This window comes from Oryctolagus cuniculus, chromosome 2 (assembly GCF_964237555.1).
Source record: "Oryctolagus cuniculus chromosome 2, mOryCun1.1, whole genome shotgun sequence".
Lineage (NCBI taxonomy): Eukaryota > Metazoa > Chordata > Mammalia > Lagomorpha > Leporidae > Oryctolagus > Oryctolagus cuniculus.
In genome coordinates, this window is record NC_091433.1 from 103,095,668 (window position 1) to 103,102,928 (window position 7,261).

Here is a 7,261-nt window from a genome sequence, read left to right on the forward strand (position 1 = left end):
CATAGCAGAGAGCTGGATCAGAAGTGGAGCAGCCAAGGCTTGAACCAGCGCCCATATGGGATGCCAACACCGCAGGCGGCAGCTACACCACAGCGCCACTCCCCGCCACCATTTTCTTAATCTATTCGTCAATCAGTGGACATCTCGTTCATCACAATTCATAGCTTCATTTTGTGAATAGAGCTACAGTGAACATGGAGTGTATGTATGTCTTTGGTAGACTAATTTCACTTCTTTGGTTAGAATTGCTGGATCACGTGGTAGTTCTATATTTAATTTTTTAAGGAAGAGCTAAAGGTACACAGGGAAGAGGGCACGACCCAAAGCCCCCCTTTGCTGTGTCACTGCCACCTGCATCAAGAACATTATCAGCATCCACAGCTCCCTCTCCCGCTCAATCCCAGACACACGCTGCCTCCTTTCTGAAAGCGCCAGCCCCTCGACTTGGCGCACTAGGAAGCAGTTGTGCCAGGTTGTGAACTTTGTGTGGAACAGATCCCTACTACGATCTCTGCTGTCTGCCCCCTTTTGCTGGACACCAAGGCTCTGCTAATTGCTGTTCTACTCTCTGCTTCCGTAAGGCCAAACTTTTTAGTTCTCGTCTATGAGTAGGAGCATGAGGTAGGGGTCGGCGCCCTAGCTCACTAGGTTAATCCTCCGCCTGCAGCGCTGGCATCCCATATGGGTGCCGGGTTCTAGCCCCGGTTGCTCCTCTTCCAGTCCAGCTCTCTGCTGTGGCCTAGGAAGGCAGTGGAGGATGGCCCAAGTGCTTGGGCCCCTGCACCTGCATGGGAGACCAGGATAAGTATCTGGCTCCTGGCTTCGGATCGCCACAGCACTGGCTGTAGCGGCCATTTGGGGAGTGAACCAATGGAAAGAAGACATTTCTCTCTGTCTCTCTCCCTCACTGTCTAACTCTACCTGTCAAATAAATAAATTTAAAAAAAAGATTGTGAGGTATTTGTAATTTCTGGGTTGACTTCTCTCACTTAACAAAGTGTTTGCTTGATGAAAGATGAAGTTCAGTTTTTCAAGTTTACTGAGCATTCGAATATCACCTTTTGTGTATTTTCTGTCTTTCCCCCCTTATTTAGCAAGAGAACAAATAGAAAGACAGAGGACAGATAATCCCTGTGCCAATGAAGTATGTTTCAGTGTCTTCTATTGCTCTATGATTTGCCTTTTCACACTCTTAATATTGTCTTTTTTTGAAAAGAAATTCCTAATTTTTGTGTAGTGCAGATTGTTAATCTTTTTCTTGGTGGTTAGTATTTGCTGTGTTTGAATTAAGAAATTTTTGCTGGGCTGGTGTTGAGCAGAAGGTTAAAGCCCTGGCCTGAAGTGCCGGCGTCCCATAGGGGTGCTGGTTCAAGTCCCAGCTGCTCCTCTTTCGATCCAGCTCTCTGCTGTGTCCTGGGAAAGCAGTAGAAGATGGCCCAAGTCCTTGGTCCCCTGCCCCAATGTGGGAGACCTGGAAGAAGCTCCTGGCTCCTGGCTTTGGATTGGCACAGCTCTGGCTGTTGCAGCCAATTGAGGAGTGAACCATCCATTAATTTGGTATATCCTGCCATTTAACTAGGTATCCTTTAATTTATCTTGCAATTTTTAAATGTATTGGTAGATTTTAATTGGCATGATTATGAACAGGATATTTTAAAAAATGATTTGTTGAAGGGGGGGGGGAGAGGCACTCCCATCTGATGGATCACATCTCAAATGCCCACAGTGGCTAGGACTTGGCCAGGCTGAAGCCAGGAGCTGAGGCCACAACCCAGGTGATGGAAACACAATTACTTGAGCCATCACCACTGCCTTCTAGGGTCTGCAATAGCAGGAAGCTTGAGTCAGTGACCAGAGCTGAGTATCAAACCCAGGTACCCTGATGTGGGATGTGCACCTTAACCAGTGCCCTAACTGCAAAGCTAACCACGTGCCTCCAAGTGGGATCATTTTAAAACATGCGTTTTCTCATTCATTTGATGCTAGTATATAAAATTCAACTAATTTTTATATTGACCTTATACCCAGCAATTTCCCTAAATTCACTTACAAATTCTAATAGTTTGCCTACAGAATCTTTTGGAATTTCTTTACTTATAAGCATGTAATCTATGATTAAAATGAACTTTATATCTTTATTCGAAAGCTTTATATGTTTTTCCTTACAGCAATGTCTAGGATACTACCCATAATATAAATACAATTTTTTATTACAGACACTTTGTCTTCTTTTTAATTTTAAGGGGAAAGTTTTCAATGTTTTATCATAAAATATGATGCTTTCTCTGTGTGTTCTCAATTCTAGTTTCTTAAAAATTTTTAAAAAATCATAAATGGGCACTGTTTTCACTGTTTTCTTTTTGCATGCCTAGTCATTTTTAATTGAGTTCTAGACATCATGTAAGAAAACGCATGGAGGTGGCTTAAGATTCTGGATGAGGTCGTGTTTTCCCAAGGAAGAATGGCCCTTTGCTTCTGGCAGCTGGGCTAGAGGAATATTCCTTGATCTCTCAGGGGCTAGTTTGATTCAAATATGAGCCCCTTTAAAAGCTCAAATCTAGCTTAAGCTTAACCTTTCCTGGGATGAAGTCTTGCAAGGATCTCAGCTGAAAACATGGTGCTCTGCTAGGCGCTCTTCCTTGGTGGGTCCCGACCTCTGACTTCTGACCTCTCAGCCACCTGAGACTCCCACCAGCTCTGCACAGCTGCCACCTCGTTGGAGTGGGCCGACAGTTGTCCTAAGGGGAGCAGAGGCAACTGCGGGTCTTACACTGCTAGACTTCTCAAGTTATTGCTGCCTGCTAACTTGGTACTGTTCTGAAACTTATTTTTGTTAAGCTCAACTTTTTTAGTTTTGTCGACCTGGAGGGTGCTGGTAGGTGGGTTTTCTATAACACACACACACACACACACACACAAAACCCAAAAAACAGATTTTTTTCAAAATTTGCATTGTAGAATGTCGCTTCCAGAATTACACAGAAAGAAGCATCTTATTTCTTTTATTGCATGAAAAAAGAGGTAACATTTTTCTGACAAGATAAGTGAAGGTTTCATTGAATCTGAAGAGCTAATACTATTGTTCCCCCCCACACACACACAGGCAGAGTGGACAGTGAGACAGAGAGACAGAGAGAAAGGTCTTCCTTTGCTGTTGGTTCACCCTCCAATGGCCACCGCGGCCGGCGCACTGTGCTGATCCGAAGCCAGGAGTCAGGTGCTTTTCCTGGCCTCCCATGGGGTGCAGGGCCCAAGTACTTGGGCCATCCTCCACTGCACTCCCTGGCCACAGCAGAGAGCTGGCCTGGAAGAGGGGCAACCGGGACAGAATCCGGCACCCCGACCGGGACTAGAACCCGGTGTGCCGGCGCTGCAAGGCGGAGGATTAGCCTAGTGAGCCTCGGCGCCAGCTAAGAACTAATACTATTGTGAGTTGATATTATTTATGAATAAACATCCATCATCCACACTGAGATATCTTTCAGGAATAAAAGGGATTTTATTTAAGTAGACAGGAGACCAGACATAGGCCAGGATTGCCCTGGGAAAATGCATTATAGCCTTACCTTACCTGTAGAGACAAATTTAGAGCAAATTTTCACTTCAAGAAGTATAAATACTAAATACAATCCTCTTTGATCTAGTCCTATTAATGGTTCACAAGCAATTTTTAAAAGATTTATTTATTTATCCTAGAGGCAGAGTTAGAGAGAGAGAGAGAGAGAGAGAGAGAGAGAGAGGAAGAGGCAGAGACAGAGGAAAGAGAAAGAGACCTTTCATCTGCTGGTTCACTCCCCCAGAAGGTTGCAATGGCAGGAGCTGGGTCAGTCCAAAGCCAGGAGCCTGGAACTCCATCCAAGCCTCCCATGTGGGTGCAGTTGACTAAGGACTTGGGGCATTCCCACTGCTTTCCGAGGCACAGTCACAGGGAGCAGGCAAGGAAATGGAGCAGGCAGGACCCGAACCAGCTCCCATATGAGATGCCAGCATTGCTGGTGGAATTTTAGCTGCTGTACCACAATACCAGCTCCCACAAGCAATTTTTAAGGAGAAAAAAGCACTCATTAAAAGTGTGTGCTTGGGGACCGGATGAAGCTCCTGGCTCCTGGCTTTGGCCTGGCCCAGTTCAGGGCCATTGTGGCCAAATGGGGAGTAAACTAGTGGATAGAAGAGCTCTTTCTCTCCCTCCCCTTGTAATTCTGACTTCATATAATTAAATAAATCTTTTTTAAAAGTATGTGCTATCAATGGAGAAGATATTTGGAAAAAATAATTCTGCATTGACATTTGGAGGTTTCCTTAAATGGTGAAATAAAATTATAAAGGGACTTCAAAAGTTTGTAGAATAAAATCAAATTTAGAGGCTGGATCGATGAGATGAGCAAAAACATGTTTGTTTCATAGACTTCAGCAAAATGATAAACAGGCATTGTAGAAATTCCTAAACTGAACATTTTCGAGACAGTAAACTCTTAATGACTGAATTGATTCTAAATGTTCTGATTTACAAATTTGTCCCTGGAGTCAGAGTATTTAACACTAACGTCTCACAATATATTGCTTTACTGAGGGGAAAAAAATTTAAAGTTTGCAAGTTTATTTTTAAAGAAATATACAAATAAATATGCCCTAGGCAGTGTTACTGGAACTCTCTACATTAATGAGGCTCATGAGAAGGGGGATTTTCTAGATTAAAGAAAGAGGTTAAGGGGTGGGCGGGGTGGCACGGTGGGTTACGCTGCACACACCGTATGTGAGTGTCAGCTCCTCCACTTCCAATCCAGCTTCCTGCTAACGCACCTTAGGAGGTAGTAGATGGTGGTTCAAGTACTTGGGCCCCTTCCACAAGTGGAAGATGGAGTTTCCTGGCTTCAGTCTGGTCCAGACCCGGCTGTTGTAGGCATTTGGGGCGGAGGAACCAGCAGATGGAAGATACTTTCTCTCTCTCTCTGCCTTTAAATGAAATAAAAATAAATAAATACTAAAAAAAAAGGTCATCTGTGGGCTTTATTTAAAAATAAAGGGGTAGGTGTTATGGGGCAGCAGGTTAAGCCACAGCTGGGCATGTGTGATCCCATTTCAAATTTACTGGGACAGAGTCTCACCTGCGTTTTCCATCCAGCTCCCTGCTAATGCGTCTGGGAAAGCAGCAGGAGATGGCCCAGGTAGTTGGGACCCTGTAGCCTCTGGGAGATCCAGATGGAGTTCTGGTCCAGCCTCTGCCATTGCAGCCATCTGGGGAATGAGGCCAGCAGATGAAAAGACTCTCTCTCTCTCTCTCTCTCTCTCTCTCTCTCTCTCTCTCTTTCTCTCTCTCTCTCTTTCTCTCTGTCACTGTGTCTTTCAAATAAATTTTAAAACACACACACAAAGACATGGAGTTCCTATCTCAGATCCATCTATAACTTGCTGTCCATAGAACTGTTCCTCCCACTGGAGTTTGGGAACTGGATGGATGGACGAAGCACCAAGATTAAGAGAGCTAGAGGCACAGTCAAGAAAGCTGTGGGATTTCTTCTTGCCTGCATTCGCTGAGTTAATGACAGACTGAACACACACACATGCTCACAAGTCCCAAAAGAGGATAATGGAGGTACAAAGTCCTGAGCACCCTATGAGGTTGGGAGCCATTGTGACATCGCAGCACAACACATCACTCACAGCTGTGGCAATGCTGGTGTGGACACCTCCCCTGCACTGCCATTCGTGTGAAAACACAGCACAACGAGGTTCACCACATAGCACTTGGCAATGACAATAAGCGACTGTGTTACTGTTATGTACTACTATGTACTACTACGCCATACTCACTAGCATCATTTTAGAGTAAACGCCATCTGTGTATTAAAAACAAAACAAAAGTTCAGAAGTGAGCTTTCAGCCAAGCATCATAATGCCAGGTAAGAGGCGTCCATCCCACACTGCAGAACCTGAGTTCGGTTCTCAGCATCAGCTCCCAACTCCAGCTCCCTGCTAATGTGCACCCTGGGAAGCAGTGATGATGGTTCAAGTACCTGGGTCTCTGCCACCCACATGGGAGAATTGATTGAGTTGAGGCTACTGCTGGTGTTGGCCTAGTCCAGCCGGGGCCATTGCAAGCGTTTGGGGAGTGAAACAGGAGTCAGGAGATCTTTCTGTCTCTGTCTGTCTCTTAACCTTTCAAATAAATGTTTTAAATTTTTTTTGACAGGCAGAGTGGACACTGTGAGAGAGAGAGACAGAGAGAAAGGTCTTCCTTTTCCGTTGGGTCACCCCACAATGGCCGCTACGGCCAGCGCACTGCGCTGATCCGAAGCCAGGAGCCAGGTGCTTCCTCCTGGTCTCCCATGTGGGTGCAGGGCCCAGGCACTTGGGCCATCCTCCACTGCACTCCCTGGCCACAGCAGAGAGCTGGCCTGGAAGAGGGGCAACCGGGATAGAATCCGGCGCCCTGACCGGGACTAGAACCCGGTGTGCCAGCGCGGCAGGTGGATGATTAGCCTATTGAGCTGCGGCACCAGCTAAAATTATTTCTAATGCTCACTGGAAAGCACTAGGCTATGTGAAGCAGGCAGGTGCATCACACCTCTCATATTTACAGAGCCGCTAGATTGCGGACTTTTCTCTTGATCTGATCCCGTGTTGCTGTGTGCATCGCAGCCGTGGACGCCATAGGCTCTGGCACACACCTGCACCACCCCAGCCTCAGTGTGTGATGAATGGGCTATTCCATCCAGGTGTGTGCAAGCACACCCAGTGAAGTTCACAGAAAGATGAAATAAACAAAGAACACCTTTCTTCCACCTTGTCTCCCTCGTTTTGCTATGTGTGACTGGAGTTCCTTTGTCTCACGCCAGCCCTTCCCTCCATTTTTTTTTTATCCCTTTGGTGTCTTCTTTGCTTCTGTGCCGTGAGAGCTCTCTGCTGATTTGACCCGTTGACTTTCTACTCTTTGTAGGCATCTGGCGACATCTGAAGAACACCTGTTTCCACTTGGAAACCTATCTCTGCTTCCCAGCTATTAAAATATTTATTTTATTTATTTGAAAGACAAAGTTAGAGAGACAGAGAGCTCTTTCATCCGCTGGTTCACTCCCGAATGGCCACAATGGCTGGGGCTGTGCAAGGCTGAAGCCAAGAGCCCAGAGCTTTTTCCGGGTCTCCCACATGGGTGCAAGGGCCCAAGGACTTGGGTCATCTTCTACTGCTTTCCCAGGCCACAGCAGAGAGCTGGATAGGAAGTGGAGCAGCTGGGGCTCAAACTGGCGCCCATATGGGATAC

The 7,261-nt window shown here is 46.0% G+C and overlaps 1 long non-coding RNA gene across 1 annotated transcript; it reads right to left on the bottom strand.

Moving 5' to 3' along the window:
* Positions 1-4,299: 4,299 nt before the first annotated feature.
* On the bottom strand, positions 4,300-5,547 carry LOC138848703 (uncharacterized). The gene is made up of 3 exons (XR_011386802.1): positions 5,368-5,547; positions 5,106-5,235; positions 4,300-4,953 (listed from the first exon to the last, which is right to left on the bottom strand). It is a non-coding gene; the product is annotated as an uncharacterized lncRNA (long non-coding RNA).
* Positions 5,548-7,261: the final 1,714 nt, after the last annotated feature.